This window comes from Odocoileus virginianus, unplaced genomic scaffold (assembly GCF_023699985.2).
Source record: "Odocoileus virginianus isolate 20LAN1187 ecotype Illinois unplaced genomic scaffold, Ovbor_1.2 Unplaced_Contig_179, whole genome shotgun sequence".
In the NCBI taxonomy this organism is placed as follows: domain Eukaryota; kingdom Metazoa; phylum Chordata; class Mammalia; order Artiodactyla; family Cervidae; genus Odocoileus; species Odocoileus virginianus.
In genome coordinates this window covers 1-17,122 of record NW_027224496.1, presented here as the reverse complement: position 1 = coordinate 17,122, position 17,122 = coordinate 1, and the positions used below count along the sequence as shown (strand labels likewise).

General features: G+C 40.1%; 1 pseudogene; it reads left to right on the top strand.

Annotated features, from left to right (window-relative positions):
- The first annotated feature begins 4,459 nt into the window (after nt 1-4,459).
- Nucleotides 4,460-16,755, top strand: LOC110122743 (putative zinc finger protein 730; annotated as a pseudogene).
- The last annotated feature ends 367 nt before the right edge of the window (nt 16,756-17,122 follow it).

Here is a 17,122-nt window from a genome sequence, read left to right as displayed (position 1 = left end):
GGAGTAAGAAACAAACCAAAACTAAGGACTCAGGCCATCTTTCCTAGAATTCTGAGAGCAAAGCCTTGCAGGAACCCAGGGCCCCCAGGTGATTTCCACCAAACCCTTTAGTTTATGAGTAGCGAAATGTAGCCAAGGTACCTGAGAAGGATTTTCAATTTGAGGGAATTTCAAAATGAGAGGGAATTTCCCTATCTCTCATTTTACGGAGGTGAAATTTTCATACATAATTGCCTGAAATGTCATAGAACTTCTCAAAAAGTATCTTGAGGCAAATACTCCCTGTGTATACTGTTAGGATTCAACATCTGTTAGACAGAAATTCCCCCATGATTTCCACTGTAGTCTGCAAGGATAGGTACACCTTAGTGCCAACTCCCTAGAGAATGTTCTCCAAGGTCTTAGTAACCAAAGTCATATTCAGAACTAGAGGTTCAGCAGGGCATAGTGAGATTTGAGCTACTGATAGTTTAATCATGAAAATCAGTATCAATATTCCCTAGTTGGAATTTGTCCCCACTCAAATATACTTCAGGAACATATTTTGGTTTTTGCACACAGCCCAAACTTTTTAAAAATGTCATTTTCTATAAATGTGATATAATGTTTATAACTACTTGAAATGTGACTTAATACTTTTCATGTCACATTAATCAACAGATCAGTTTATGATTTACAATCAGTCGCTTTTATTTTCAATGTCATAGCAGTTTATCACACTGTTATTTCCAGTATTATAGTTTAGGTTGTAGTCTTCCATGATTCCTGAAGGATGTTTATACAATACCTGTCAAAAAACCAATTAGTATTTCTGTTGGCAAGGAAGTAAAGAGCTTAGAGTGCATTTGAAAAAGGAAATTTGTCAAACAAAATATTTTTAACTTTTTAAATTTTTTTTTAGATTTAATTGAAAGAGAACTGGTTTACAGAACTTTATTGCTTACTGTCAAACCTCAACATGAATTAGCCATGGGTATACATTTATTCGATTTCTCAGACTTTAGTTTTTTGGGCTCCAAAATCATTGCAGATGGTGGCTGCAGCCATGAAATTAAAAGATGCTTACTCCTTGGAAGGAAAGTTATGACCAACCTAGACAGCATATTAAAAAGCAGAGACATTACTTTGCCAACAAAGGTCCGTCTGGTCAAGGCTATGTGGTCATGTATGGGTGTGACACTTTAACTGTGAAGAAAGCTGAGCACCGAAAAATTGATGCTTTTGAACTGTGGTGTTGGAGAAGACTCTTGAGAGTCCCTTGGACTGCAAGCAGATCAGTCCTGGGTGTTCACTGGAAGGACTGATGCTGAAGCTGAAACTCCAATACTTTGGCAACCTCATGCAAAGAACTGACTCATTGGAAAAGACCCTGATGCTGGGAGGGATTGAGGGCAGGAGTAGAAGGGGACGACAGAGGATGAGAAGGCTGGATGGCATCACCGACTCCTGATGGACTTGAGTTTGAATAAACTCCAGGAGTTGGTGATGGACAGGGAGGCCTGGCGTGCTGGGATTCATGGGGTCGCAAACAGTCACACACGACTGAGTGACTGAACTGAACTGAGCTCATGTATATATCCCCTCCCTCCTGAAATACCGTCTCATCTCCTTCCCCATCCCACCCCTGTAAGTTGATAAAGGGAAAAGTGAAAATGAAGTCGCTCAGGCGTGTCCGACTCTTTGCGACCCAATGGACTGCAGGCCACCAGGCTCCTCTGTCCATGGGATTTTCCAGGCAAGAGTACTGGAGTGGGTTGCCATTTCCTTCTCCAGGGGATCATCCCAACCCAGGGATCGAACCCGGGTCTCCCGCATTGTGGGCAGACGCTTTACCCTCTGAGCCACCAAAGGAGCCCCTATTTAAGTTTCCTGAGACAACAAATTCCCACCAGCTACCTATTTTACCTGTGGTAATTTAAGTTTCCATGTTACTCTCTGCATAGATCTCACCCTCTCCTCTCCACTTCCCATGTCCATGAGTCTGTTCTCTGTGTCTTTTTCTCTAATGCTGCCCTGCAAATAAATTCCTTGGTACCATTGTTCTAGATTCCATATATATACATTTTTATATGATATTTATATTTCTCTTTCTGACATACTTCACTCTGTATAATGTATATAAATTTTCATTTATAAATTATTGATACTTACATAATTTATATATGTTTATATAATTTTATAACTTTTAATAAAAAATAAAATTTGTCCTAGAAATGTGAATGTGAATCAATCATTTCAGACACTTTGCAACCCCATGGACGATACAGTCCATGGAACTCTCCAGGCCAGAATACTGGAGTGGATAGCCTTTCCCTGCTCAAGGGGATCTTCACAGCCAGAAATCGAACCGTGCCCTCCTGCATTGCAGGTGGATTCTTTATCAGCTGAGCTCTCCGGAAGCCCTGTCATAGAACAGGCCTTAAAACAGACTACAATGAGGGCTTCCCTGGCGGTTCAGATAGTAAACAATCTACATGTGGTCCAGGAGACCCACGTTCACCCCCTGGGTCGGGAAGAGCCCCTGGAGTAGAAATGGCAACCCACTCGAGTATTCTTCTCTAGAGAATTCCATGGACAGAGGAACCTAGCGGATTACAGTCCATGGGGTCACAAACAGTTGGACACGACTGAACACGATTGAATGGCTAATACTTTCTACTTCTTTCAGTATACCTACATTTGATTAGATGCATAAAATTTATCCTTACTCCCTATTGACTTAATAGTAAGAGTTTCAAGATAAAGAGAAACTTTCTACCCAAATAATACATTTAGAAATGCTGTCAAAATTAAATGACAGGGCGTGATATGTTTTATTTTAAAACATAACTACTTGTGTGAAATACATTAATAATAATCATTCTTAAATACAATTATTTTATAAATCAAATAACATTCACAATAAAAGACAGAAACGGTATGGACCTAACAGAAACAGAATATTTTAAGAAGAGGTGGCAAGAATACACAGAACAAGTATACAAAAAAGATCTTAATGACCCAGATAACCACGATGGTGTGATCATGCACCTAGAGCCAGATATTCTGAAGTGAAAAGTCAAATGAGCCTTAGAAAGGATCACTTACAAAAAAAGCTAGTGAATGTAACGGGATTCCAGCTGAGCTATTTCAAATCCTAAAATATGATGCTGTTAAATTGCTGCACTCAATAAGGCAGCAAACTTGGAAAACAGCCCTGGCCACAGGACTGGGAAAGGTCAGTTTTCATTCGAATCCCAAAGAAAGGCAATGCCAAAGATTGCTCAAACTGAGGCACAGTTGTTGCACTCATCTCACATGCTAGGAAAGTCATGCTCAAAATTCTCCAAGCCAGGCTTCAATAGTATGTGAACCAAGGACTTCCAGATAGTCAAGCTGTATTTAGAAACGATAGAGGAACCAGAGCTCAAATTGCCAACATCCCTTGGATCATAGAAAAAGAAAGACCATTCCAGGAAAACATCTATTTCTGTTCCATTAATTATGCTAAAGCCTTTGTGTGGATCACAAGAAACTGTGGAAGATTCTTAAAGAGATGGGAATACCAGACCACCTGACCTGCCTCCTGAGAAATCTGTATGCAGGTCAAGAAGCAACAGTTAGAGCTGGACATGGAACAACAGACTGGTTCCAAATTGGGAAATGGAGTACATCAAGTCTGTATGTTCTCACATTGCTTATTTAACTGAAATGCACAGTAGGTCATGTGCATTTGGCTGGGTGAAGCACAAGCTGGAATCAAGATTGCTGGGAGAAATATCAATAACTTCATATATGCTCTCCCATCAGGAAGCTTCCATGAGCCTCTAACCCTTCTCCATCAGAGGACAGACAGAATGAAAACCCTATCACAGAAAACTAACCAATCTGATCACATGGACCACAGCCTTGTCTAACTCAATGAAACTATCATCTTTGCCATGTTCGGCCAAAGTCATGTTTCTCATGACTTTGACATACATTGAATGCAATATATAAATATCTGAAAGAATATGTGTTATACAATTTATGTAACACACATTGAATACAATAAAGATATATCTGAAGATATACAGGCAGTGAGAAACAAAAGGAATATGTGAGTGTCTGTGTATTCGTTCACACTTACTTAAAGAATTTAAAAATGCTGTCTCACAATTGGTCATTTCAGAATTGCAGATGATTTACTAAAAACTGCAAATCTGATAAATTTTTCAGTTAAACTATTTTGTCTACTATTCTGGGAATTCATTTCCTTAAATGTCAGGAGGTTATGTTTTTATAAGGAGGTTACTTCCACACTGTCCTCCCAAGTGACTGCACCAGCTTACATTCCCTCCAGCCATGTAGGAGGTTCCCTGATCTCCAAGCCTCTTCAGCGTTTATGATATTATTAGTGGGCTTTTTGCTAATAGTTATTCTGTCTGTCAAGAGGTGATGTATCACTGCCGTTTTGTTCTGCATTTCTTATTATTTAGCGATGGTGAGCATTTTTCTTTTGCTTCATGCCCATCTAAAGGACCAAGTTGCCCCAGCCAGCCTCAGCAGCTGTGGAGCACAGGGTTCGTCTCCCCAGAGCATGTGGAGTATTCTTGGACCAGGGATGAGCCCTGAGGGCCCTGCACTGTCAGGTGGGTTCCTAAGCACTGTGTTATCAGCCTGTTGTTTTTCTCTTTCTTTTGAGATGTAATTGCTTTACAATGTGTTAGATTCTGCTGGACAACTTCGTCAATCAGCCGTACATATATCTATACCCTCTCTCTTGAACCTCCCTCCCACGATCTCTGTCTCACCCCTCTAGACATCACAGAGCCCCGCACTGAGCTCTCTGTGCTATGGAGCAGCTTCCCACTTGCTACCTATTTTACACATTGTGGTGAATATATGTCAAGGCTCTTCTCTCAATTGGGCCCCCTCTCATTCTCCCACTGTGTCCACAGGTCTATTCTCTATATTTGTGAAAATAAGTTTTAACATATGTACGTATGGAATCTAGAAAATGTTATTGATGATACTATTTAATGAGCAGAACTAGAGCTGCAAACATACATATTAAGTTTTTTTATATTAAGCTTTCAAGGTATAAAATACATAGACAATAATTCCATGCATTTTACTAAGTGAAGGAAGTCCATCTGAAAATGCCACAAGAAGTACGATTTTTATAACATGGCATTTTGGTGTAGGTAAAGGTTCTTATGTGCTCCATTGTGTCTGAGTCTTTGGGACCCAATGGACTGTAGCCTGCCAGGTTCCTCTGTTCGTGACATTTCCCAGGAAAGAGCACTGGAGAGGGTGGCCATTTCTTCTTTCAGGGGATCTTTCAGGGGATACTTATGCAAGGATTGAACCCACATCACTCAAGTCACCTGCATTGGCAGATGGATTCTTTACCCTGGAGCCACCTGAGAATTCATTCAGAAATTTTGAAGAGATTAAACTGGTCAGTGGTTGCTATTTGTGGCAAAGGAGGGGCTATGAATATCCTGAGTTCAGGATCATGAAATCATTGCGTTAAGCTGTTGTAATGGACACATACACTTGTTCAGATCCTAGAGTGAACACCCCTAGAAGAGATACATAGGGTGAAACTAGAAACTGTGTTTTATGTCTATGTACATTCATCAGTGGTAACAAATGTACATACTGGTGGGGACATAAGTAGGGAGATTATCCTCGTGAGGGAAAAAAGGTATATGGGACACCACTGTACCTTAGTCTCAATTCTGCAGTGAAACTCAATTATCTAGGATAGTTGTACTGGTACTTGCACAGTGATTGAATTTTTAGAATATATACTACTAGAGAAATGGATATGGTCCTATCTTTAATTTTTCATTAGTCAATTATCCTTTAAAGATGTCAGAAAAGAGAACTCTCCACAAGAACAGAGAAGAAACTGTAGCAAATAATTCATAAAGCCTGGAAATACAAACATGAAGTAGAGCAGCAACATTTTTCTGTGTTGAAAGTGAAGGTGAAGTCGCTCAGTCCATGTCTGATTCCTTGGGACTCCATGGACTGTAGCCCGCCAGGCTCCTCTGTCCATAGGATTTTCCAGGCAAGAATACTGGAGAGGGTTGCCATTTTCTTCTCCAGGGGATCTTCCAGACCCAGGGATCAAACTGGGGTCTCCCACATGCAGGCAGACTCTTTACTTCTCTGAGCCACCAGAGAATCTGTTTCATGTGTTAATTTATGGGTAAGTTCACTTATGACTTAACACTGATCATTGTTTCCTTGGTTGGTCACCGGATAGATTTTAGGGCATCATTTTCAAATGCATCTGTCCCTGCACATACACACTGTTAACCCAACGTCCACTGCTGCCCCTGGTTTATTCTCAAAGAAAGCTGTGATGGAAACACCTCCCGGATCCTGGTCTTGCTGTAGCAGACCCCCCACCTGAAGAGAGGTGGTCACAGTGCAAATCATTTTGTGCAAACCTGTGTCCCCAGGTTACAGAGGGGAGTAAGAAACAAACCAAAACTAAGGACTTTCCTAGAATCCTGAGAGCAAAGCCTTGCAGGAACCCAGGGCCCCCAGGTGATTCCCACCAAACACTCACCCCTGCCCTCCCCTCCCCCAAGGGCACAGGCACAGGCCTTGCAGGGCCACACCCATCTGATGAAGAGCCCTTCTGTAGGGAATCAGGGTGAGGTTCTTTGTTTCTAGAAGATCCCACCCTCAACCCTTGCTCCAGAGCTCTGGGGCAGGCAGAGCTGAGGGCTCAAGCTCAGGGCTCCTGGAAGCGGGTCTTCCTGCTGCATTGTTTCAAAGACCCTCAGAGGCAGAGTCAGGTAGCCCAGAAGTTGGGTCCCTTGCCTCTTGTGAATTGTTCTGGGGCTTGGTCTCTCTAATGCGAAAAGAAAGAGAACTCTCAGGTGGTCTGCAAAGAGAGTGGGGAAAGTGAGCACCAAACCTAGGATGTGATTAGCATATCAGCTTAATCTTGATTACCCACTACAGCTGAGGGACAGAGGAAGCCAGAAAAGAGCTCAGAAAAGGGAGAGAGAAAGAAGAAGTCGTTCTCTTCTTTTTCACTGCAGCAGTTGAAGTTGAAAGAGCTGTGTGGATGCCTTTAAAGATATTTTCTTAGCATGTATGCGAGTTTGGGACATAATATCCCCAAAGAAGACGCAGAGCAGGAGGCAGAAGAGGAGGAAATGGCAGCTTCTCAGGTAAACCTCCTGTGCCGGGTCGGGGGCTGTGTCTGCTTTTCCTCCTGAAAGGGCTGGGCTGAGAAGCTGCACACCTTTACTCTCTGATTCTAATGTTTCTCCCTGGGGGTTTGTTGTTGTCAACGTCTTCTTTTTTCCTTTATTTCTTATAATGGTGAAGACCGGCTCTTAGGCTGCTTCTCCCTTGTGTCCCACAGCCTTTTCTTCATTCTATTCTGGCTTTCTGTACAGCATGATGAATTCTCAAGAAGAATTAGTGACTTCCCTTTGTGAGAAATGAACACGGGAATTCACTGGTATCTGAGATTCCCAGTGGAATGTGGTTCGTGTTGGGATCCCAGGGAAGTAGGGAAATGCCGTGATGAGTTTAGGTGGAGATGCAATTCAGTTCTGTAGAACAGGAGTAAAAAAAATGCCTTATAAATAGAATGAACTCAGCAGTCCAGAATTTCTCAGAAAATTTTCAGAAATCAAAAAGTCCCAGAGATTCTCCTGTTTCAAGAAGAAAAACTTACTATGACATGTACTATTAGGTTACAGATCTTGGGAGCAATATATGCAGTGGAATAGCATAAAATGATTATTTTTCATAGTAGATTGAGATCATGCTTTATGTTTATGTCATATTTTATGACAGTCTAGAGTCCATAAACTAATGTAAAATTTCAGCTCTGCCATTTTAAAAATTGTTTGTTAAAATATCTTCTAAAGGATGCAAGAGCAACATTATTGATTTTAAATTATTTCTCTTGCACATTGAAGACTGAAAAACTGTCAGAAAGATAGTTCAGTTCAGTCACTCAGTGGAGTCTGACTGTTTGCGACCCCATGAATCCCAGCACGCCAGGCCTCCCTGTCCATCACCAACTCCTGGAGTTTATTCAAACTCAAGTCCATCGGGAGTCGGTGATGCCATCCAGCCTTCTCATCCTCTGTCGTCCCCTTCTCCTCCTGCCCTCCAATCCCTCCCAGCATCAGGGTCTTTTCCAATGAGTGAACTCTTCGAATGAGGTGGCCAAAGTATTGGAGTTTCAGCTTCAGCATCAGTCCTTCCAATGAACACCCAAGACTAATCCCTTTAGGATGGAGTAGTTGGATCTCCTTGCAGTCCAAGGGACTCTCAAGAGTCTTCTCCAACACCACAGTTCAAAAGCATCAATTCTTTGGCGCTCAGCTTTCTTCACAGTCCAACTCTCACATCCATACATGACCACTGGAAAAACCATAGCCTTGACCAGACGGACCTTTGTTGGCAAAGTAATGTCTCTGCTTTTTAATATACTGTCTAGGTTGGTCATAACTTTGCTTCCAAGGAGTAAGCATCTTTTAATTTCATGGCTGCAGTCACCATCTCCAGTGATTTTGGAGCCGAAAAAAATAAAGTCTGACACTGTTTCCACCGTCTCCCCATCTATTTCCCATGGAGTAATGGGACCAGATGCCATGATCTTAGTTTTCTGAATGTTGAGCTTTAAGCCAACTTTCTCACTCTCCTCTTTTACTTTCATCAAGAGGCTTTTTAGATCCTCTTCACTTTCTGCCATAAGGGTGGTGTCATCTGCATATCTGAGGTTGTTTTCTTTCTCCCAGCAATCTTGATTCCAGCTTGTGCTTCTCCCAGCCCAGCATTTCTCATGATGTATTCTGCATATAAGTTAAATAAACAGGGTGACAATATACAGCCTTGACCATATATTGTAGTTCTTTTCCTATTTGGAACCAGTCTGTTGTTCCATGTCCACTTCTTTTTTTTTTTTCATTTATTTTTATTAGTTGGAGGCTAATTACTTTACAATATTGTAGTGGTTTTTGTCATACATTCACATGAATTAGGCATGGATTTACATGTATTCCCCATCCCGATCCCCCCTCCCACCTCCCTCTCCACCCGAACCCTCTGGGTCTTCCCAGTGCACCAGGTCCCAGCACTTGTCTCATGCATCCAACCTGGGCTGGTTATCTGTTTCGCCCTAGATGATATACATGTTTTGATGCTGTTCTCTTGAAACATCCCACCCTCGCCTTCTCCCACAGAGTCCAAAAGTCTATTCTGTACATCTGTGTCTCTTTTTCTGTTTTGCATACAGGGTTATCGTTAGCATCTTTCTAAATTCCATATATATGTTTTAGTATTTTGTAATGGTCTTTATCTTTCTGGCTTACTCCACTCTGTATAATGGGCTCCAGTTTCATCCATCTCATTAGAACTGATTCAAATGAATTCTTTTTAATGGCTGAGTAGTATTCCATGGTGCATATGTACCACAGCTTCCTTATCCATTCGTCTGCTGATGGGCATCTAGGTTGCTTCCATGTCCTGGCTATTATAAACAGTGCTGTGATGAACATTGGGGTGCACGTGTCTCTTTCAGATCTGGTTTCCTCAGTGTGTATGCCAGAAGTGGGATTGTTGGGTCATATGGCAGTTCTATTTCCAGTTTTTAAAGAAATCTCCACACTGTTTTCCATAGCGGCTGTACTAGTTTGCACTCCCACCAACAGTGTAAGAGGGTTCCCTTTTCTCCACACCCTCTCCAGCATTTATTGCTTGTAGACTTTTGGATAGCAGGCATCCTGACTGGCGTGTAATGGTACCTCATTGTGGTTTTGATTTGCATTTTTCTGATGATGAGTGATGTTGAACATCTTTTCATGTGTTTTTTAGGCATCTGTATGTCTTCTTTGGAGAAATGTCTGTTTAGTTCTTTGGCCCATTTTTTGATTGGGTCATTTACTTTTCTGGAGTTGAGCTGCAGGAGTTGCTTGTATATTTTTGAGATTAATCCTTTGTCTGTTGCTTCATTTGCTATTATTTTCTCCAATCTGAGGGCTGTCTTTTCACCTTGCTTATAGTTTCCATTGCTGTGCAAAAGCTTTTAAGTTTCATTAGGTCCCATTTGTTTATTTTTGCTTTTGTTTCTAATATTCTGGGATGTGGGTCATAGAGGATCCTGCTGTGAGTTTATGTCGGAGAGTGTTTTGCCTATGTTCTCCTCTAGGAGTTTTATAGTTTCTGGTCTTACATTTAGATCTTTAATCCATTTTGAGTTTATTTTTGTGTATGGTGTTAAAAAGTGTTCTAGTTTCATTCTTTTACAGGTGGTTGAACAGTTTTCCCAGCACCACTTGTTAAAGAGGTTGTTTTTTCCATTGTATATCCTTGCTTCCTTTGTCAAAGATAAGGTGTCCATAGGTTCATGGATTTATCTCTGGGCTTTCTATTCTGTTCCATTGATCTATATTTCTGTCTTTGTGCCAGTACCATACTGTCTTGATGACTGTGGCTTTGTAGTATAGTCTGAAGTCAGGCAGATTGATTCCTCCAGTTCCATTCTTCTTTCTCAAGATTACTTTGGCTATTCGAGGTTTTTTGTATTTCCATACAAATTGTGAAATTATTTGCTCTAGTTCTGTGAAAAATACCGTTGGTAGCTTGATAGGGATTGCATTGAATCTATAGATTGCTTTGGGTAGTATAGCCATTTTGACAATATTGATTCTTTCAATCCGTGAACACGGTATATTTCTCCATCTGTTTGTGTCCTCTTTGATTTCTTTCATCAGTGTTTTATAGTTTTCTATGTATAGGTCTTTTGTTTCCTTAGGTAGATATACTCTTAAGTATTTTATTCTTTTTGTTACAGTGGTGAATGGTATTGTTTCCTTATTTCTCTTTCTGTTTTCTCATTGTTAGTGTATAGGCATGCAAGAGATTTCTGTGTGTTAATTTTATATCCTGCAACTTTACTATATTCATTGATTCGCTCTAGTAATTTTCTGGTAGACTCTTTAGGGTTTTTCTATGTAGAGGATCATGTTGTCTGCAAACAGTGAAAGTTTCACTTCTTCTTTTCCTATCTGGATTCCTTTTACTTCTTTTTCTGCTCTGATTGCTGTGACAAAAACTTCCAAAACTATGTTGAATAGTAGTGGTGAGAGTGGGCACCCTTATCTCCATGTCCAGTTCCAACTGTTGCTTCCTGACCTGCATATATAGTAGATGCTAATTAGTTAAAATGACTCTTGGCACCAAGGTTATTACTCTGAGACCTGTAAAATCTGTACAAAACTTAAAGTTCAAAGTTAAGTATGAATTCTTTCCTTACTATTCTACCTAAATAGCTCTTCAAATTGGTCATTCATGGAGCAAAATTTTCAGCATTAGTAGTTGAAATAAGCTTGCTAAAAATGTGGCACATTGGTCCCACTATAGAATGTTTGGATTGGAATATGTTTTTAAAAAATATTTCCAGTTTTTTTTTTTTTTTGATAGACAATTTATCCTGTGTCACATGAGTACAACAGTCAAAAACAAGTATGCCAATATTTATTTTTATAATTCTTGATTATTTTATAATTCTTCTTCCTAGTCATAATATTTTCCCTAGTAGTTTATGGGTCATATGTCATCCTGTTTTCCTGGGGCTAAAAATATGGTGAAGATACTACTGTGTAAAAATTGTATTCTTGTGTAATAGCAGGCACTCTCCTAAAGGAAAACCAGGTCTCTGAACTTGCTGTTTCCATGTTGGGTCACATAAGGAAGTCTTCCCACGGCCCCATGGCATCTGTACTTTGTATTTCAGGGACGGCTGACATTCCAGGATGTGGCCATAGACTTCACTCAAGAGGAGTGGGAATGCCTGGACCTCGGTCAGCGGGACTTGTACAGGGACGTGATGTTAGAGAACTACAGGAACCTGGCCTCCTTGGGTGAGGACAACTGCCTTCCAGAATCGCTTACCTACTCACGAGATTTTGATTCCTTCATTTCTAGAATGTCTTCTGAAATTCTCTGCTTCCCACAGTAGTTTCAGACCTCTGCTTTCTAGGGGGACAATGAGTGTCTGTGAGTTTAGAAAGAAAGGCTTCATGATGGTTTGCTATGCTGGTAAGCTTTTTCTTCCCTGATGTACTCTGCCTGTTTCATTCTAGGTGAGTGGTAATTGTATAAGTTCTGTGGTATTAAATAGTTGCACCTCTCTTAATTTCACATTTACACACTTACTTTTGCCTTAGCAGTATGTGACCAAAATCTCAGGATTTGATTGTTATGTATTTGTTAGTGTTGTAGAGGTGCTTTGAATAAAGTATTTGGGGAAATCATTTTCTAGGCTGTATTAACATTCTCCCATGCATTCTCGTCTCACCTGAATACATAGAGGATTGGGCACGGATGAATCTCTAAGAACACAAATATTCCTTTCTCTGATGAACAGGATTTGTAGTCTCTGGGCTGAATCTGGTCACCTTTCTGGAGCAACTGAACGATCCCAGGACTATAAGGAGAATAGAGACAACAGCCATATACCCAGGTAGGTGTGAGTGGACTCAGATGAGAGGTCCAAGGAGCAGTGAGGAAGTCATCCTTTGTCAGGTGGTTTTGGAAGATGTGCCTCAGTGGAAATGATTTTGGAAAACCTGGGTTTATTTCTGCTACTGTCAAAGAAATGTATCACCTGCCTCATTCTGTCTCTGAAATCATTCATGAATTGATCTCCAGTGATTTCTTTTTCCCATCGCAGTGTGAACTAAACGTCTCCTCTTGACTTGGCACAAACTGCATTCATTGGTTGCTCTTCCATTTCTTGGGGATCCTAGGAAAACTGTGCCATTTCTGAGTGACTGTATGACAGCCCTTTTAAAGTTTCTACCTCTAGACAAAAATGTGTGAGTGAAGTGGTAGACAAACTGCTAAACTTCTAGGAATACTGGGGACAGGTTTTTGTTTTCTGATTTATAACTTCCTATCCACTGGGAGCTAGAGATAGGACCTTCTAAATAAATTTCAAATTCAAGTAATTTTTTCACTGCAGAAAGCAAAACCTGCTGAAAATCAAAGAATGCACATCTCAGGTTTACTTCAAAGTTTCTCTTTTCCTTATATGATTTCATATTAAATATCTTAAGTGCATTTGGCCCCATTCTAAAATACTAAGTATGTTAATATACTGAATTATCTCATCAAATTTTAAAATAAATTGGCATAAAAGCTTAGCACATTTTCCACCCATATTATTAATGGTTGATTCCAACTATAAGAATTTCTAGATTATATAAAGAAATCTTTTACAAAACTTCTAATTGGAATACAGATGTTTTATAATTTTGTACTACTGTACACCAAGAAGAATGAATAGTCAATAAAGCCAAAGCAGATGTTTTTGTGGAACTCTCTTGCTTTTTCAGTGATCCAACTGGTGTTGGCAATTTCCTCACTGGTTCCTCTGCCTTCTCTAAATCCAGCTTGAAGATCTCGAATTTCTAAGTACACATTCTGTTGAAGCCTTACTTGGAGAATTTGAGCCTGCCTTTGATAGTGTGTGACATAAATGCAATTGTGCGGTCTTTTTAACATTTTTTGACATTGCCTTTCTTTGAGATTAGAATGAAAACTAATGTTTCCCAGTCCTGTGGTCACTGCTGAGTTTTCCAAATTTGCTGGCATATTGACTGCAGCACTTTCACAGCATCATCTTTATGATTTAAATAGCTCAGCTGGAATTCCATCACGTCCACTAGCTCTGCTGGTAGTGATGCTTCTTTAGACCCACTTGATTTCAGACTCCAGGATGTCTGTGTCTAGGTGAGTGATCACACCATCCTGGTTATCATAGTCATTAAGATATTTTGTATCGGTCTTCCACATAGTCCTGATGCCTTTTATTAAGATCTTCTGCTTTTGTAAGGCCCATTCATTTCTGTCCTTTATTGTGCCCATGTCTGCATGAAATCTTACTCTGATATCTTTAATTTTCTCGAAGAGATCTCTAGTCTTTCCCATTCTATTGATTTCCTTCCCATTTAGGTCTCCACAGAGCAATGAGTAGAATTCCCAGTGTTTCAAGCATATTTTCAAAGTCTCTCATTTAATTTCTCAAGAAATTATTAAGTTTACCTTTTGCATAATGAGCTTCTTCAGATATTTTCCTATAATAAAGTGTTCTTTATTCCATAAAGTGTCATTCATTTTATGAATAGTTCTCTGTCCATATCGTTTATTATTTTTAGATTGAAGCATCTAATAGAACATTCTTGGAAACATGTTTGACAAGAAGTGGACTAAAGAATTATTAGGCAGCTAGGATTTGTGAAAATGTTTGGTGTCTCCACTTCAGATGACTAAAAGCAAGAAGTAATCCTTAGATTGCCTATCTCCTCTTCATTTAGTGGTTCCTGTAGGTTCTTAGCACGCTTCTCCCTCTGTCACACATTTCTTTGCCATCTCATTTTGTCCAGTTTTCTGCTTGTAGTCTCTGTTTTGAAGGCTACAGGCACCTAGTCAGTCATCCCTCTGGTGCCTGCACCTTGGTGCGTGAGATTGGTCCAGACGTTTGTGCTCTGCTCTGTGGTGGTTCAGGCTTCTTCCACAAGCATCCTGTTTATAGAGCCCCTCCCTCACTCCCGTCCCATCAGGATGTCTCCTCACTACCGCAGTCCTCTGCCAGGGGCTGCGCTCTGAACCCCACATTTCAGCCCCAGCCCTTGTCTGCAGCGGTGGGCGTGCCTCTCAGGCTGGGTGGGCAGGGCAGGGGTCAGGACCCGTGTGCAGGTCTCACCCTGTCCTGCTGCCACACGCGGGTTGCCATGTTCTCTCCCACAGAGAATGAGGCTCTCCTTCTGTCCAAACTGAGCTCCCCGACGAGGGCCTTCCCTGGATGTGGAGACCGCTCCTCACTTTCATGTCCCCCCAGGTTGCAGGCCCCATCCCACTTCCTCTCCTCTTCCTTTTCCTTCTTCTTTCTCTTGTCCTACCTGGCTCAGCAGGAATGTATCTGTCCTTGTAGATTTCCAAGGGCCTCTGCTAGTGTCCAGCTGGGCTCTGTGAGAAGAGTTCCGTTTCTGATGTATTTTTTTTCTTTTTTTTTTTTTCTTTATTAGTTGGAGGCTAATTACTTTACATCATTGCAGTGGTTTTCTGATGTATTCTTGATGCCTTTGTGGAGAGAGAAGAATTCCATGTCCTCCTAATCCTCTGGCATGTTTATCCTCCCTTCTCTATTTCATTTTTGAACTAATGAAAAGTTCATCAGTTTTCTCTAAATCTTTAAGGATATTCCCTGGTAATAGCAGGTAAAATTACTTATTATTTGCTATCTTTCAGGTGTGTCTCCACAAAACACTGTGATTTGATGCCACAGAAACCAAGGATAAAAGATTTGTTTCCAAAAGCAAACCTAGGAATATATGAAAGATTCCACCTCAGAAACTTCAATTTAAGAAAACACTGGGAATATAGGAGGGCATATGAAAGACAGAGAAGATGTTTATATGGACATAAAGAAATTGAGACAGTTACACATAAGGCAAATATTGCAAAAAGAAATGAGCAACATGAGTCAAATTGTGGAAAACACCAATTTCAGTCTTCAATATCTGCTGAGAAGTTTTTAAGAAAAGATTCACCTTACCTTGAGAAACATACATGTTCTCTAAAAGGAAACGTGGTATATTTGGAAGGTGATTTAGTCTCTACTGCAAATACTCAAACAATTCTGAACATGGCCTTCATTTAAACATAGGTTCAAGCATGTCTGAACACCTGAAATTTAAAAAACAGGGACAAAACTCACAATATACTCAATTTGAGGGATCTGTGAGCAGGAAGTCATTATTCTTCCAGCAAAAGATATTTCCTCTCCATTCCACGATGTATAGTGTTGATGATAATGGAAGAGATGTACTCCGTCATTGTTCAATGTTCATCATGATATAGCTAATATGGAACAGTTTTCCACGTGTAATAAAATTAGTCAGGCCTTAGGTAAGAGTTCGAGCCCCAGTAATTATAAGGGTATTTATGGTGTATTGAGATGGCATTCAAGCAATCAGACTGGGTATGAGGTTGAAGGAGAGTCAAACCTTATGAAACATCAGGGACCCGAATCTTCACACAGGGATTCTAAAGTAATAAATGCAGAAATATCTCTTATCAGATGTCAGTTCTTTCTCTAAAGAGTATTCACACTGGAGAGAAGACTTGTAGTGAATATGGTAAAGCTTCTAATCAGTCTTCAGAACTTGTACAACAGCAAACTATTCAAAATCCACAGAAAGGACACCAATGTAAGATACATGGGAAATTCTTTAGTACCTCATCCAATCTAAGTAAACATAGGAAAATTCATACAGGAAGGAAATCTTTCAAATGTACAGAATGTGGCAAAAGATTTGTCCGTCGCTCACTTCTTACTCAACATCAGCTTACTCACACTGGAGAGAAATGTTATAAATGTTCAGAATGTGGCAAAGCCTTTAATCAGAAATTCAACTTACAACACATCTGCGAGTTCATACTGGAGAGAAACCGTATAAATGTACAGAATGTGGCAAAGCCTTTAATCAGAACTTCAATCTTACTGCACATCTGCGAGTTCATACTGGAGAGAAACCATATAAATGTAAAGAATGTGGAAAAGCCTTTAATCAGAAATCAATTCTCACTACACATCTGCGAGTTCATACTGGAGAGAAACCATATAAATGTACAGAATGTGGCAAAGCCTTTAATCAGAAATCAATTCTCACTACACATCTGCGAGTTTATACTGGAAGAGAACCATACAAGCATGAAAGATTGTTGGCAAAGGCTTAGTCATAGGTGTCATCTCACTAAACAGACTGAGAACACACACCTGGGAAGAACACTAGGAATGGAAGTAGAGATAAAGGTTTTGTCATAAGCATGCATCAGAGAACATGTGAGTTTATAAAAGAGACCTGTGAAAAATGATGTAACAAATATGAGTAAAAACATTTTAATTCAAAAGTCAAATGTAAAGAAACATAAGAGACTGCATAAGAGAAAGTATCCATCAATCCACTTCTGAAGTTTCTCTGAAGGAAGAATTACTGAATGGAAGTACTCCATCATTAAAACTCACAGAAAATGGATATATTAAGCATGAATCGGTAGATGTGGATAGAAGGTTAGAAAGTTAGAATTATAACAATGTATTCCT